The sequence below is a fragment of the Anas acuta genome, chromosome W (assembly GCF_963932015.1).
Source record: "Anas acuta chromosome W, bAnaAcu1.1, whole genome shotgun sequence".
Classification (NCBI taxonomy): domain Eukaryota; kingdom Metazoa; phylum Chordata; class Aves; order Anseriformes; family Anatidae; genus Anas; species Anas acuta.
This window is the reverse complement of record NC_089016.1, coordinates 23,230,446-23,246,457: the sequence shown is the minus strand read 5'-3', so window position 1 is coordinate 23,246,457 and position 16,012 is coordinate 23,230,446. Positions and strand designations below refer to the sequence as shown.

Below are 16,012 nucleotides of genomic sequence, written 5' to 3'. Positions count from 1 at the left end.
GGACGTCATCTAGGGCATCTGTCACATGAAATAAACTCAAAAGGACAAGAATATTTTCAATTCTTTTGAATTCTCTTCTAAATAGTTCTTTTCTGTATAGTACTACTTGCAGATGACACCAAGCTAAGTGGTGCAGTTGACATGCTGGAGGGAAGGGATGCCATCCAGAGGGACCTTGACAGGCTTGAGAGGTGGGTCTGTGTGAACCTCATGAATTTTAACGAGGCCAAGTGCAAGGTCCTGCACCTGGGTTGGGGCAATGGAGATGACATACAGTATTATATAATAATTAACATGATACAATTCAACTCATGAGCTATTCTCACCCAGTATTAAATCCCCTTGAGGTACACACCGGGCCTCCCCATCCTTTTGCATTACCCACCAAGTGCATCCAGGTCCCTGCGCAAAAGCAATCCCATGAATGGGATGCCTTTTCCTGAGGCAGGAATAGCCCAGACTGTCTTCCCCAGGATGTTTCTTACATGCACTACAGGGACTTTGTCCCCTTCTACAGGATGTAACAGGTTTGACTGCGGAGGTCCAGTTTGGCTGGCAGATCCCCTAGTGTTGACTAACCAGGTGGCCTTTGCCAAATGTGTATCCCAGTGTTTGAATGTCCCAGCACCCATTGCCTTCAGTGTAGTCTTTAACAATTCATTATATCGTTCAACTTTCCCGGAGGCTGGTGCATGATAGGGGATATGATATACCCACTCAAAATCATGCTTTTCGGCCCAAGTGTCTACGAGGTTGTTTTGGAAATGCGTCCCATTGTCTGACAGTGATTTCAGGGGGGGCATGTTGCCATAGGACTTGCTTTTCAAGGCCCAAGATAGTGTTCTGGGCAGTGGCATGGGGCACAGGATGTTTCCAGCCAACTGATGCTTTCCTGCAATACGACAGGACCCATCAGAATCCTGGAACAGGGCACATTGCTTCTCATTTTCTGGTAGCTTGTTATACATTGCAGCTTCTTCAGCACAGGCCACCTCCTCCTCTGGCGATATCCCCAAATATTTGCCTTCTGGCCAGTCCACAACTACTTCCAGGATTCCTGGGCGACTAGAGTTTCTATTTGAGCCCGCTGAGTAATCAGTGCAACCCACTTGCTCCATGTAGCATCAGTTGCATGGTGTGTAAAGGGGGTCCTTTGTTTTAACACCCAGCCCAGTACCGGCAGTCGGGGTGCCAGGAAGAGCTGTGCTTCAGTTCCAACCACTTCCAAAGCAGATCAAACTACTTCATATGCTGCCAATATATCTTTTTCAGTTGGAGTGTACAGGGCCTCAGATCCTCTCTATTCCTGACTCCAAAACCCAAGGGGTCGACCTCGAGTTTCCCCAGGTTCTTTCTGCCAGTGGTTCCAGGTGGGGCCATTCTCCCTGGCTGCAGTGTAGAGCACATTCTTTACATCTGGTCCTGTTCGGACTGGCCCAAGGGCTACTGCATGAACTGTCTCCTGTTTAATTTGTTCAAAGGCTTGTCATTGCTCAGGGCCCCATTCAAAATCATTCTTCTTACGGGTTACTTGGTAGAGAGGGTTTACAATCAGACTGTAAATTGGAATGTGCGTTCTCCAAAACCCCACAACACCTAGGAAAGTTTGTGTTTCTTTTTTGCTAGTTGGTGGAGACATAGCTGTTATTTTGTTGATCACATCCATTGGGATTTGACGACCTCCATCTTGCCATTTTATTTCTAAAAACTGGATCTCTCGTGCAGGTCCTTTGACTTTATTTTGTTTTATGGCAAAACCAGCCTTCAGAAGGATTTGGGCTATTTTCTTCCCTTTCTTAGAAACTTCCTCTGCTGTGTCACCCCACACAATAATGTCATCGATGTACTGCAGGTGTTCAGGAGCTTCCCCCTGTTCCAGCGCAGACTGGATCAGTCCATGGCAAATGGTAGGGCTGTGTTTCCACCCCTGGGGTAGTTGATTCCAAGTATATTGGACACCCCTCCAAGTGAAAACAAACTGTGGCCTGCACTCTGCTGCTAAAGGGATGGAGAAAAATACATTAGCCATATAAATTGTGGCATACCATTTGGCTGCCTTTGATTCCAGTATGTATTGGAGTTCTAGCATGTCTGGCACTGCAGCATTCAGCAGTGGTGTGACCTCATTCAGGCCCCGATAGTCTACTGTTAGCTTTCACTCACCATGAGACTTTCCCACTGGCCATATGGGACTATTAAAAAGTGAATGAGATTTGCTGATCACTCCTTGGCTTTCCAGTAGATGAATTAGCTTATGGATGGGAATCAGGGAGTCTTGGTTGGTGCGATATTGCTGCCCATGCACTGTTGTGTTAGCGATTGGCACCTGCTGTTCTTCAACCCTCAGCAACCCTACAACAGAAGGGTCCTCCAAGAGACTGGGCAAGGTAGACAAGGTAGACAACTGTTTAATGTCCTCCATCTCCAAGGCTGCTACGCCAAAGGCCCACTGGTACCCTTTTGGGTGCTTGAAGTATCCTCTTCTGAGTCTATGCCAAGGATGCACAGAGCCTCCACGGCAGTCCCAGTAGGGTGCTTTTGCCATTCATTCCCAGTTAGACTCACTTCAGCCTCCAATACTCCAATACAGTTAACTGCTGGGATCCCCTGTCACCCCATAAATACAGATGGATTCTGGCCCTTTATAGCTTGATGGCATTACAGTACACTGTGCGCCTGTGTCTACTAAAGCCTTATACTTTTGTGGGTCTGACGTGCCAGGCCACCGAATCCACACAGTCCAATAAACACGACTGTCCTTTTCCTTCCCCTGGCTGGAGGTAGGGCCCCTCTAATCCTGGTCATATATTCATTACTGTGTCTTGGGGACTTCCTGCTGGATATTGGAGCATCAATTTTCTCAAAGATTCACCCTTTTGCAGTTGTTTTTCCTTGCAACTCAACAATTAAAACATCAGTGTGATATCAGCATTATGTTCATCCTAACTCCCAAACACAGAACCCTACCAGACTAGAATTCTACTTTACCTTACCCTACTTTACTGGAAGTAAAATTAACTCTATCTTAGCTGAAACCAGGACAGCAACAAGTTTGATTCCCTCTAAATTGATCAAAGAATAAAAAGTTATACTATGTACTATACATACCTGCTAATATGGTAACAGGAAGTTTGTCTAATCTTCTCAGAAAGATCTCAATAATTTTCTTCAACAAGATCGACATGATAAGGAATCTGAGTTTGACTACGAGTCAATCACTTTATCTAATATAGTGCAGAATCATTCCTTTGTTATCTATGATTCAAGGAAAAACCATCATGGCATCATTCCTCTGTTATCTACAGAGTGTGGTGAAGCCTGACACTGCCTCATTCCCCTGTTATTTATACATTACATGCACAGGACCAGCAGGCCTCTCCCTAAATGTATGTATCCAAAGCCCCTGTGACATGACTAATTGAGAAAGGCGCAATTATTTTCTAAATGGGTGTGTGTGTGTGTGTGTTGAACAAGTTGAATCATAGTCAAATTAAAAAAAGAAATGAATTCTGGAAAATTTCTGACTAAAAGTCAATCATCTAGCAATCCTATAGTGATCCCAAGCAAGCTCTCCAGGGACCGCAGCAGGCCGTGACCCTTGATCTCCCACCAATCTGGGATGCCTCTCAGGGTACCCCTGAGGTGAGATGTCTCTCAGGACTGACTCCTCAAGGATAAAAGCTCATCTGTGGACAAATGTTGATGAGGGAGAAGTGTGAGTGATTCACTAAAAGGGGGGAATCTTGAAAGCGTGAGACTGAGTTTAGACCCCCCCCCCCCCGCTGCAGTAAATCTTGGGCAAAACTTGCCATTCTTGAATCTTTAACTATGTTGCTGTTTCAACTGTAGCAAATTCTGTTGAAATCATTGTGTTAAATTGGCTGATGCTTAAATGCTGATTAAGTGCTGTTAAGAATCATACAATCTATTCTTGTGATTTACCAGAAAAGTATAAAATAAATCCTAAATTACTACTACATTAAAGTTTTGTAAAATCTGTTCTGTGACCTCAAGGCATCTGATACTGTCTCCTACAGCCTTCTCTTGGATGCTCATGTCTTCAAAGTATGTACTGTCTGCTGGGTAAAAAAACTGCTTGGATAGTCGGGCCGAAAAGGTCATTGTGAATGGAGTTAAATCTAGTTGGTGGCTGGTCATCAGTGGTGTTTCCCAAGACTCAGTATTGAGGCCAGTTACATTTAACATTTTTGTTAAAGATCTGGATGAGGGGATCAAGTGCATCCTCGGTAAATTTGCAGATGACAAGAAGTTGGGCAAGAGTGTTGATCTGCTTGAAGGTAGCAAGGCTCTGCAGAGGGATCTGGAAAGGCTAGATCAATGGGCCAAGTCCAATTGCATGACATTCAACAAGGGTAAGGGCCGGGTCCTGCACTAGGACATAACATATTGTCATAACAATCCCATGCAGTAGTATGACCTGGGGAAGAGTGGCTGGAAATTTGCCCAGCAGAAAAGGACCTGGGGGTGTCGGTCGACAGCCAACTGAACATGAGCTAACAGCGTGCCCAGGTAGCCAAGAAGGCTATCCTGGCCTGCATCAGAAATAGTGTGGCCAGCAGGGCTAGGGAAGTGATTGTCCCTCTGTACTCGGCACTGGTGAGACCACACCTCCAGTACTGTGTTCACTTTTGGACCCCACACTACAAGAAGGATATTGATTTGCTGGAACTTGCATTTAGAGAAGAGCAACAAATCTGGTGAAGGGTCTGGAGAACAAGTCTTATGAAGGAGCGTCTGAGGGAACTGGGGTTGTTTAGTCTTGAGAAGAGGGGACTGAGGGGAGACCTCATTATTCTCTACAACTACCTGAAAGGAGGTTTCAGCAAGGTGGGTATTGGTCTCTTTTCTCAGGTGACAAGAGATAGGATGCATTAGGGGATGTTTAGATAGGATGTCAGGAAGATTTTTTTAATGGAAAGGGTGGTTAGGCATTGGAATGGGCTACCCAGGGAAGTGGTGGAGTCACCATCCCTGAAGGTATTTAAGAGATGTGTGGATGTGGTGCTTAGGGACATGGTTTAGTGGTGGAGTTGGTAGTGTTAGGTGATGGTTGCACTTGATGATCTAAAGGGTCTTTTCCAACCTAAATGATTCTATGATTTTATTCTATGATCAAACAAAACTTAGAGTGATTCATAAGTAAGTATTGGCTGATCCTCCAGGCTGTTTACTGTGAACACATCCTTTCCTCTCAAACAGGAAAAATACCTGTAACTTTTTCCTATTATCACTTTTTAGTTTTGAAAATGAGAAATTTAATCTTTTATTTTTGTAGCTTTCAAATTTGCTGTTCACTCTCTGGTGAGACAAAAGAGATTTTATTATATGAATTTGATTTTTCCCCTGTTACTAAAGACTCCACTCAGTTCATAGAATCGTAGAATACCCTGAGTTGGAAGGGATCCAGAAGGATCATTGAGACCAACTCCTAAAAATTATCTTAAAATACCTTACTTTTTACCTGAGGAGAACTTTATAAAAGTACAATTTCCTTAGGAACAGCTATGTTTCACGTAATGTTTTCTGAGACAAGCACATTACATTTTACATAAGTAAAATAAAGAAAACAAGAAAGAAATGGCATAATGAAAGTGTGGGAGGAGTGATACTGGTTTCTCTGACATCCCCAGAGAATTTATGACACTTCTATTCAAATATACAGGATTAAACAAACAAACAAAAATCCTCAAAAAAGACTATGAGTAAAAATGAGAAGAAATGTGTTTTTATTTATTTTTAACTTTATACTTCACTTCAAGTATTCACCTCAACTTAGGAACAAGAACAGAATAAGGTTCATTGGTAATATGTTGTTACTCATCTAGAAGCAATAATTTCACATGAAAGGTACTGCCATCCTATCCACAGTTAATGGAGTTATGAAATGAAATCCTAGAAATCTAGAAAATACCACAAGATTTCAGTGACTTTAAAAATTTCAATTATTAAAAACTGTTATTTTTAATCATTTTTCCTTTTCATATAATTAAAAAGAAAACATGACCAGCAAGCCACTCAACTACAAATTAACCATTTGGTGTACTAAGTACAGTTTGTAATGAAGAACATGGATGTAATGAAGAATTGGGGGATAATTTGTCATTACTGGAGTGTTAATGGAGCATGAGCTCTGGTGGAAATATACTTACCATCATACTCTGGGAAATAATCAACTAGATGGGAGTACAAAATTTTCTCCTCTAAGAGATCTTTTTTATTTAAGAACAGAATAACTGAAGAATTCTGGAACCATGGATATGTAATAATTGTTCTAAAGAGTGCTTTGCTTTCTTCCATTCGATTCTAGAATAAACAAACAAACAAACAAAACCAAAAAAAAAACAACAGATGAATTTATTTGGTTGTGATTTTTTTTAAATTAAATCAATACATGCAATTCCATTTTATTTAGTAAACAGATCCATTTCATGTTTTGAATCTTGTAGTATCTAACTGACTCAATTACAGTTTATATGTAAGCTGTTAAATATGTAGGCAGCTTCCTTTTGCAATCTCAATAACGGAAGCATAATAAGCATAATTATTCCTTAAAACACAGGTCATGAACATGATAGCTGTAACAGGTAATGTTGTAAAGACTGACTATGCACAGTTATGCTCAGCCAACAAACTCGTGGGTATTGAAATACATGTGGTTCAAGACAGAGGCAAGCATAAAAAAAGACATAATAACAAATTCAAGTTTTAAGAACCTTATTTATTTTTATGCCTTTCCTGAACTTTAAGTGCTAGTAATCCTTATTTTTTTGAAAGAGATTATCTTTAAAATAGTTCCAGGTAAATCTGGAATCTATTGGTAACCTGAGAATATTTCCCAAATCAAAAGCTTATGACATAAAATCTTACAAATGATAAATTTCTTCCTAATGTCCTTGGGTTAGCCTTTACATAAATTACTTAATTGCTCCTGAAAAACATTTAGCATTACAGTTGAAATGTAAGTGAAGCATACAGTTCTGTTTCTAAGGATTTCTCACACTTAAAATTATGCTTCATTTTGATACAATTCTGAAGTACTTCTTAGGATGAAGTTCAACAAGGCCAAGTGCAAGGGGCCTGAGGCAATCTTAAACACAAATCCAGGCAGGGTGGAGAATGAGTTAAGAGCAGATCTGAGGAGAAAGACCTGGGGGTGCTGGTTGATGGGAAGCTCAACATGAGATGGCAATGTGTGCTTGCAGCCCAGAAAGTCAACCATACTGGGCTGCATCAAAAGGAGCACCGGCCAGCAGGTTGAGGGAGTTGATTCTCCCCTTCTACTCTGCTCTTGTGAGACCCCACCTAGAGTACTGTGTTCATCTCTGGGTCCCCCAGCACAAGAAGGACATGGAAGTATTAGAACGAGTCCAGAGGAGGGCCATGAAGATGATCAGAGGGCTGGAGCACCTCTCCTATGAAGGCAGGCTGAGAGAATTGGGTTGTTCATCCTGGAGAAGAGAAGGCTCTTGGAAAAAAAAAAAAAAAGTTCTTTAGATAATTGCCTTCACGAACAGTAAAAGTTCATAAAAAAAAGTCTCAATTCTGTGGCCTCGTGTAATTTCATATTTTTGGCCCACATCAAAAGAAAGTGGGACTGGGACTTTGTACTAATTTGTCATCCATTAACAGAGCACACATGAATGCTACAGAAGTTCCATCTAGGCTTTGGATACTCACCTATTTTACAGATGTATTTTCTCCTGATTCAAAACATGAATATGTAGACCTGCATCTACAAATCTGTATACAAACACAAATGAATACATACTAAAAATGCCTATTCTGTATTCATGTATTTCATGTAATTTTAGCACAATAGACTTGAACATGAATATCGGCATAAGCGAAACCTGGTGGGATGAGTCCTGTGGCTGGTGTGTCACAATACATGGTTACAGGCTCCTCAGGAGGGACAGGCAGGGTAGGCGAGGTGGCAGGGTGGCGATGTATGTGAAGCAGGGGCTGGACTGTGTGGAACTTCAAGTTGGCGATGGCAAAGTTGAGATCCTCTGGGTAAGGATTAAGGAATGAACAAATAAAGGGGATATTGTTGTGGGAGTCTATCACAGACCACCTGGCCAGGACGACAATGTTGGTGAATTATTCTTTGTGGAACTAAGAGATGCCTCGAGATCAACTCCTGTTGTCCTTATGGGGGACTTCAACTTTCCAGACATCAACTGGGATCACCACACGGCCGACACGAGCAAGTCCAGGAGGTTCGTAAAGCACCTAGATGATAACTTCTTTGTGCAGATGCTAAGGGAACCAACTAGGAAAGGTGCCCTCCTAGACCTGTTGCTGGAGAACAGAGAGGGTCTTCTGGGGGACATGGCAATTGGCGGCCATCTCGGTCATAGTAACCATGAAGTGTTTGAGTTTAGAATTTATGGTGACAGAAGGAAAACTGCCACCAAAACTTCAGCCCTGGATATGGGGAAAGCAGACTCAGGCTGCTCAGGGAACTAGTCAGCAAGGTCCAACAAAATGTTCAGTATACAACTTAACAAAAACATCAGAAGATGGGTGAGCAATTGGCTGATGGGTAGGGCTCAAAGGGTTGTGGTAAATGGAGCCACATCTGGCTGGCGGATGGTCACTAGTGGGGTCCCTCAAGCTCCATTTTAGGGTCAGTCCTCTTCAATGTTTTTATAAACGATTTGGATGTAGGACTAGAAGGTGTTTGAGAAAATTTGCCGACGACACCAAATATAGAGGAGTTGTAGACTCGGATGAGGGTAGAAAGGCCTCGCAGAGAGATCTGGACAGATTGGAGAGCTGGGCAATCACCAACCACATGAAGTCTAACAAAGGCAAGTGCCGGGTCCTGCACCTGGTACGGGGAAACCTGGCGATACATACAGACTGGGCGATGAGATGCTGGAGAGCAGCACTGCAGAGAAGGATCTGGGGGTTGTGCTTGACAGCAAGTTGAATATGAGCCAGCAGTGTGCCCTGGCAGCCAGGAGGGCCAACCATATCCTGGGGTGCATCAAGCACGGCATTGCTAGTCAGTCGAGGAAAGAGATTGTCCCGCTCTACTCTGCGCTGGTGCAGCCTCACCTCAAGTACTGTGTGCAGTTCTGGGCACCACAGTACAAAAAGTATGTTAAAACTGTTGGAGAGTGTCCAGAGGAGGTGATGAAGATGGTGAAGGGCCTAGAGGGGAAGACGTATGAGGAGCGGCTGAGGGCACTGGGCCTGTTCAGCCTGGAGAAGAAGAGGCTGAGGGGAGACCTCATTGCAGTTTACAACTTCCTTGCAAGGGGGAGTGGAGGGGCAGGTGCTGACCTATTCTCCGTAAACACCAGTGATAGGACCCATGGGAATGATGTCAAGCTGAGGCAGGGGAGGTTCAGGCTGGATATCAGGAAGAGGTTCTTCACCAAGAGGGTGGTTGCACACTGGAACAGGCTCCCCAGTGAAGTAGTCACTGCACCGAGCCTGTCTGAATTTAAGAAGCCTTTGGACTGCGCTTAGTCACATGGTCTAAAATTTTGTGTAGACCTGTGTGATGCCAGGAGTTGGACTCAACGATCCTTATGGGTCCCTTTTGACTCGGGATATTCTATGATTCTTTGATTCTATTTTTATCAGTCTAAGCAACACCAGTCTATTCTACCTAAGACAACTTAAGGATAATAAATCACAGAATCACAGAATTGTCTAGGTTGGAAGAGACCTCAAGATCATTGAGTCCAACCTCTGACCTAACACGAACAAGTCCTCCACTAAACCATATCGCTAAGTTCAACACCATATCACTAAGTTCAACAAGTTTCAATATAGTTTCCTATAAACTGAAAACACTCATGTCACTGCAGAGTGCCTTTATTAAGTGCTTGTAGCACAAACACATCATAGAAAAGCTCTTATAAAGTTATTTCTATTTAAATTTGTAGTTGTGGCTGAGGTACAGAAGCCCTAGTTTTATAAATGCTCTGTTCTGCCATTATCAATGTACTCAGTCTGGCTGGGATGGAGTTAATTTTCTTCATAGTAGCTGGTAGGGTGCTGTGTTTTAGATTTGTGACCGAAACAATGCTGATAACACACTAATGCTTTAGGTATGTCTGAACTGTGTTTGCACAGTGTCAACACCCTCTCTGTTTCTTACTTTGCCCCCAAGGAAATAGTCCGGAGGCAGGCAAAGTTTGGGATGGGACACAAGCAAGCAGATGACCTAACTAACCAAAGAGATATTCCATGCCATATAAACATCATGCTCAGCAGTAAAGAGTGGGGTTTAGGGCTTAGCAATTTTTACATTTTTTTCTTGCTTTTACTCTTCCTCTGCCTCTTCCACCATCCCACTGGGTGGGGTTGGGAAAGTGAGCAAGCAGCTGTGTTGTGCTTAGCTGTCTACTGGGGTTAACCCACAACATACAAGTATTATTTATGCTAAAATAGCAGTTTTCAACATAAATTAAGTACTGTGAATGTGTCCTGGTTTCAGTTAGGACAGAGTCAATTTTCCCCATTAATTCAAATTAATGGGGAAAATTGACTCTGTCCTAACTGAAACCAGGACACATTCACAGTACTTAATTTATGTTGAAAAACTGCTATTTTAGCATAAATAATACTTGTATGTTGTGGGTTAACCCCAGTAGACAGCTAAGCACAACACAGCTGCTTGCTCACTTTCCCAACCCCACCCCAGTGGGATGGTGGAAGAGGCAGAGGAAGAGTAAAAGCAAGAAAAAAATGTAAAAATTGCTAAGCCCTAAACCCCACTCTTTACTGCTGAGCATGATGTTTATATGGCATGGAATATCTCTTTGGTTAGTTAGGGTCATCTGCTTGCTTGTGTCCCATCCCAAACTTTTGCCTGCCTCCGGACTATTTCCTTGGGGGGCAAAGTAAGAAACAGAGAGGGTGTTGACACTGTGCAAACACAGTTCAGACATACCTAAAGCATTAGTGTGTTATCAGCATTGTTTCGGTCACAAATCTAAAACACAGCACCCTACCAGCTACTATGAAGAAAATTAACTCCATCCCAGCCAGACTGAGTACATTGATAATGGCAGAACAGAGCATTTATAAAACTAGGGCTTCTGTACCTCAGCCACAACTACAAATTTAAATAGAAATAACTTTATAAGAGCTTTTCTATGATGTGTTTGTGCTACAAGCACTAATAAAGGCACTCTGCAGTGACATGAGTGTTTTCAGTTTATAGGAAACTATATTGAAACTTGTTGAACTTAGTGATATGGTGTTGAACTTAGCGATATGGTTTAGTGGAGGACTTGTTCGTGTTAGGTCAGAGGTTGGACTCAATGATCTTGAGGTCTCTTCCAACCTAGACAATTCTGTGATTCTGTGATTTATTATCCTTAAGTTGTCTTAGGTAGAATAGACTGGTGTTGCTTAGACTGATAAAAATAGAATCAAAGAATCATAGAATATCCCGAGTCAAAAGGGACCCATAAGGATCGTTGAGTCCAACTCCCTGGCATCACACAGGTCTACACAAAATTTTAGACCATGTGACTAAGCGCAGTCCAAAGGCTTCTTAAATTCAGACAGGCTCGGTGCAGTGACTACTTCACTGGGGAGCCTGTTCCAGTGTGCAACCACCCTCTTGGTGAAGAACCTCTTCCTGATATCCAGCCTGACCTCCCCTGCCTCAGCTTGACATCATTCCCATGGGTCCTATCACTGGTGTTTACGGAGAATAGGTCAGCACTGCCCCTCCACTCCCCCTTGCAAGGAAGTTGTAAACTGCAATGAGGTCTCCCCTCAGCCTCTTCTTCTCCAGGCTGAACAGGCCCAGTGCCCTCAGCCGCTCCTCATACGTCTTCCCCTCTAGGCCCTTCACCATCTTCATCACCCTCCTCTGGACACTCTCCAACAGTTTAACATACTTTTTGTACTGTGGTGCCCAGAACTGCACACAGTACTTGAGGTGAGGCTGCACCAGCGCAGAGTAGAGCGGGACAATCTCTTTCCTCGACTGACTAGCAATGCCGTGCTTGATGCACCCCAGGATATGGTTGGCCCTCCTGGCTGCCAGGGCACACTGCTGGCTCATATTCAACTTGCTGTCAAGCACAACCCCCAGATCCTTCTCTGCAGTGCTGCTCTCCAGCATCTCATCGCCCAGTCTGTATGTATCGCCAGGGTTTCCCCGTACCAGGTGCAGGACCGGCACTTGCCTTTGTTAGACTTCATGTGGTTGGTGATTGCCCAGCTCTCCAATCTGTCCAGATCTCTCTGCGAGGCCTTTCTACCCTCATCCGAGTCTACAACTCCTCTATATTTGGTGTCGTCGGCAAATTTTCTCAAAACACCTTCTAGTCCTACATCCAAATCGTTTATAAAAACATTGAAGAGGACTGACCCTAAAATGGAGCCTTGAGGGACCCCCCACTAGTGACCATCCGCCAGCCAGATGTGGCTCCATTTACCACAACCCTTTGAGCCCTACCCATCAGCCAATTGCTCACCCATCTTCTGATGTTTTTGTTAAGTTGTATACTGAACATTTTGTTGGACCTTGCTGACTAGTTCCCTGAGCAGCCTGAAGTCTGCTTTCCCCATATCCAGGGCTGAAGTTTTGGTGGCAGTTTTCCTTCTGTCACCATAAATTCTAAACTCAAACACTTCATGGTTACTATGACCGAGATGGCCGCCAATTGCCATGTCCCCCAGAAGACCCTCTCTGTTCTCCAGCAACAGGTCTAGGAGGGCACCTTTCCTAGTTGGTTCCCCTTAGCATCTGCACAAAGAAGTTATCATCTAGGTGCTTTACGAACCTCCTGGACTTGCTCGTGTCGGCCGTGTGGTGATCCCAGTTGATGTCTGGAAAGTTGAAGTCCCCCATAAGGACAACAGGAGTTGATCTCGAGGCATCTCTTAGTTCCACAAGAATAATTCACCAACATTGTCGTCCTGGCCAGGTGGTCTGTGATAGACTCCCACAACAATATCCCCTTTATTTGTTCATTCCTTAATCCTTACCCAGAGGATCTCAACTTTGCCATCGCCAACTTGAAGTTCCACACAGTCCAGCCCCTGCTTCACATACATCGCCACCCTGCCACCTCGCCTACCCTGCCTGTCCCTCCTGAGGAGCTGTAACCATGTATTGTGACACACCAGCCACAGGACTCATCCACCAGGTTTCGCTTATGCCGATATTCATGTTCAAGTCTATTGTGCTAAAATTACATGAAATACATGAATACAGAATAGGCATTTTTAGTATGTATTCATTTGTGTTTGTATACAGATTTGTAGATGCAGGTCTACATATTCATGTTTTGAATCAGGAGAAAATACATCTGTAAAATAGGTGAGTATCCAAAGCCTAGATGGAACTTCTGTAGCATTCATGTGTGCTCTGTTAATGGATGACAAATTAGTACAAAGTCCCAGTCCCACTTTCTTTTGATGTGGGCCAAAAATATGAAATTACACGAGGCCACAGAATTGAGACTTTTTTTTTTGAACTTTTACTGTTCGTGAAGGCAATTATCTAAAGAACTTTTTTTTTTTTTTTTCCAAGAGCCTTCTCTTCTCCAGGATGAACAACCCCAAATTCTCTCAGCCTGCCTTCATAGGAGAGGTGCTCCAGCCCTCTGATCATCTTCATGGCCCTCCTCTGGACTCGTTCTAATACTTCCATGTCCTTCTTGTGCTGGGGGACCCAGAGATGAACACAGTACTCTAGGTGGGGTCTCACAAGAGCAGAGTAGAAGGGAGAATCAACTCCCTCAACCTGCTGGCCGTGCTCCTTTTGATGCAGCCCAGTATGGTTGACTTTCTGGGCTGCAAGCACACATTGCCATCTCATGTTGAGCTTCCCATCAACCAGCACCCCCAGGTCTTTCTCCTCAGATCTGCTCTTAACTCATTCTCCACCCTGCCTGGATTTGTGTTTAAGATTGCCTCAGGCCCCTTGCACTTGGCCTTGTTGAACTTCATCCTAAGAAGTACTTCAGAATTGTATCAAAATGAAGCATAATTTTAAAGTGTGAGAAATCCCTTAGAAACAGAACTGTATGCTTCACTTACATTTCAACTGTAATGCTAAATGTTTTTCAGGAGCAATTAAGTAATTTATGTAAAGGCTAACCCAAGGACATTAGGAAGAAATTTATCATTTGTAAGATTTTATGTCATAAGCTTTTGATTTGGGGAAATATTCTCAGGTTACCAATAGATTCCAGATTTACCTGGAACTATTTTAAAGATAATCTCTTTCAAAAAAATAAGGATTACTAGCACTTAAAGTTCAGGAAAGGCATAAAAATAAATAAGGTTCTTAAAACTTGAATTTGTTATTATGTCTTTTTTTTTATGCTTGCCTCTGTCTTGAACACATGTATTTCAATACCCACGAGTTTGTTGGCTGAGCATAACTGTGCATAGTCAGTCTTTACAACATTACCTGTTACAGCTATCATGTTCATGACCTGTGTTTTAAGGAATAATTATGCTTATTATGCTTCCGTTATTGAGATTGCAAAAGGAAGCTGCCTACATATTTAACAGCTTACATATAAACTGTAATTGAGTCAGTTAGATACTACAAGATTCAAAACATGAAATGGATCTGTTTACTAAATAAAATGGAATTGCATGTATTGATTTAATTTAAAAAAAATCACAACCAAATAAATTCATCTGTTGTTTTTTTTTTGGTTTTGTTTGTTTGTTTGTTTATTCTAGAATCGAATGGAAGAAAGCAAAGCACTCTTTAGAACAATTATTACATATCCATGGTTCCAGAATTCTTCAGTTATTCTGTTCTTAAATAAAAAAGATCTCTTAGAGGAGAAAATTTTGTACTCCCATCTAGTTGATTATTTCCCAGAGTATGATGGTAAGTATATTTCCACCAGAGCTCATGCTCCATTAACACTCCAGTAATGACAAATTATCCCCCAATTCTTCATTACATCCATGTTCTTCATTACAAACTGTACTTAGTACACCAAATGGTTAATTTGTAGTTGAGTGGCTTGCTGGTCATGTTTTCTTTTTAATTATATGAAAAGGAAAAATGATTAAAAATAACAGTTTTTAATAATTGAAATTTTTAAAGTCACTGAAATCTTGTGGTATTTTCTAGATTTCTAGGATTTCATTTCATAACTCCATTAACTGTGGATAGGATGGCAGTACCTTTCATGTGAAATTATTGCTTCTAGATGAGTAACAACATATTACCAATGAACCTTATTCTGTTCTTGTTCCTAAGTTGAGGTGAATACTTGAAGTGAAGTATAAAGTTAAAAATAAATAAAAACACATTTCTTCTCATTTTTACTCATAGTCTTTTTTGAGGATTTTTGTTTGTTTGTTTAATCCTGTATATTTGAATAGAAGTGTCATAAATTCTCTGGGGATGTCAGAGAAACCAGTATCACTCCTCCCACACTTTCATTATGCCATTTCTTTCTTGTTTTCTTTATTTTACTTATGTAAAATGTAATGTGCTTGTCTCAGAAAACATTACGTGAAACATAGCTGTTCCTAAGGAAATTGTACTTTTATAAAGTTCTCCTCAGGTAAAAAGTAAGGTATTTTAAGATAATTTTTAGGAGTTGGTCTCAATGATCCTTCTGGATCCCTTCCAACTCAGGGTATTCTACGATTCTATGAACTGAGTGGAGTCTTTAGTAACAGGGGAAAAATCAAATTCATATAATAAAATCTCTTTTGTCTCACCAGAGAGTGAACAGCAAATTTGAAAGCTACAAAAATAAAAGATTAAATTTCTCATTTTCAAAACTAAAAAGTGATAATAGGAAAAAGTTACAGGTATTTTTCCTGTTTGAGAGGAAAGGATGTGTTCACAGTAAACAGCCTGGAGGATCAGCCAATACTTACTTATGAATCACTCTAAGTTTGTTTGATCATAGAATAAAATCATAGAATCATTTAGGTTGGAAAAGACCCTTTAGATCATCAAGTGCAACCATCACCTAACACTACCAACTCCACCACTAAACCATGTCCCTAAGCACCACATCCA

At 41.9% G+C, this 16,012-nt stretch overlaps 1 protein-coding gene across 1 annotated transcript in view; it reads right to left on the bottom strand.

Annotated features, from left to right (window-relative positions):
* LOC137847172 (guanine nucleotide-binding protein G(q) subunit alpha-like) overlaps positions 1 to 16,012 on the bottom strand; it is a 138,530-nt gene that overhangs the window by 5,477 nt on the left and 117,041 nt on the right. The window lies entirely within an intron of this gene.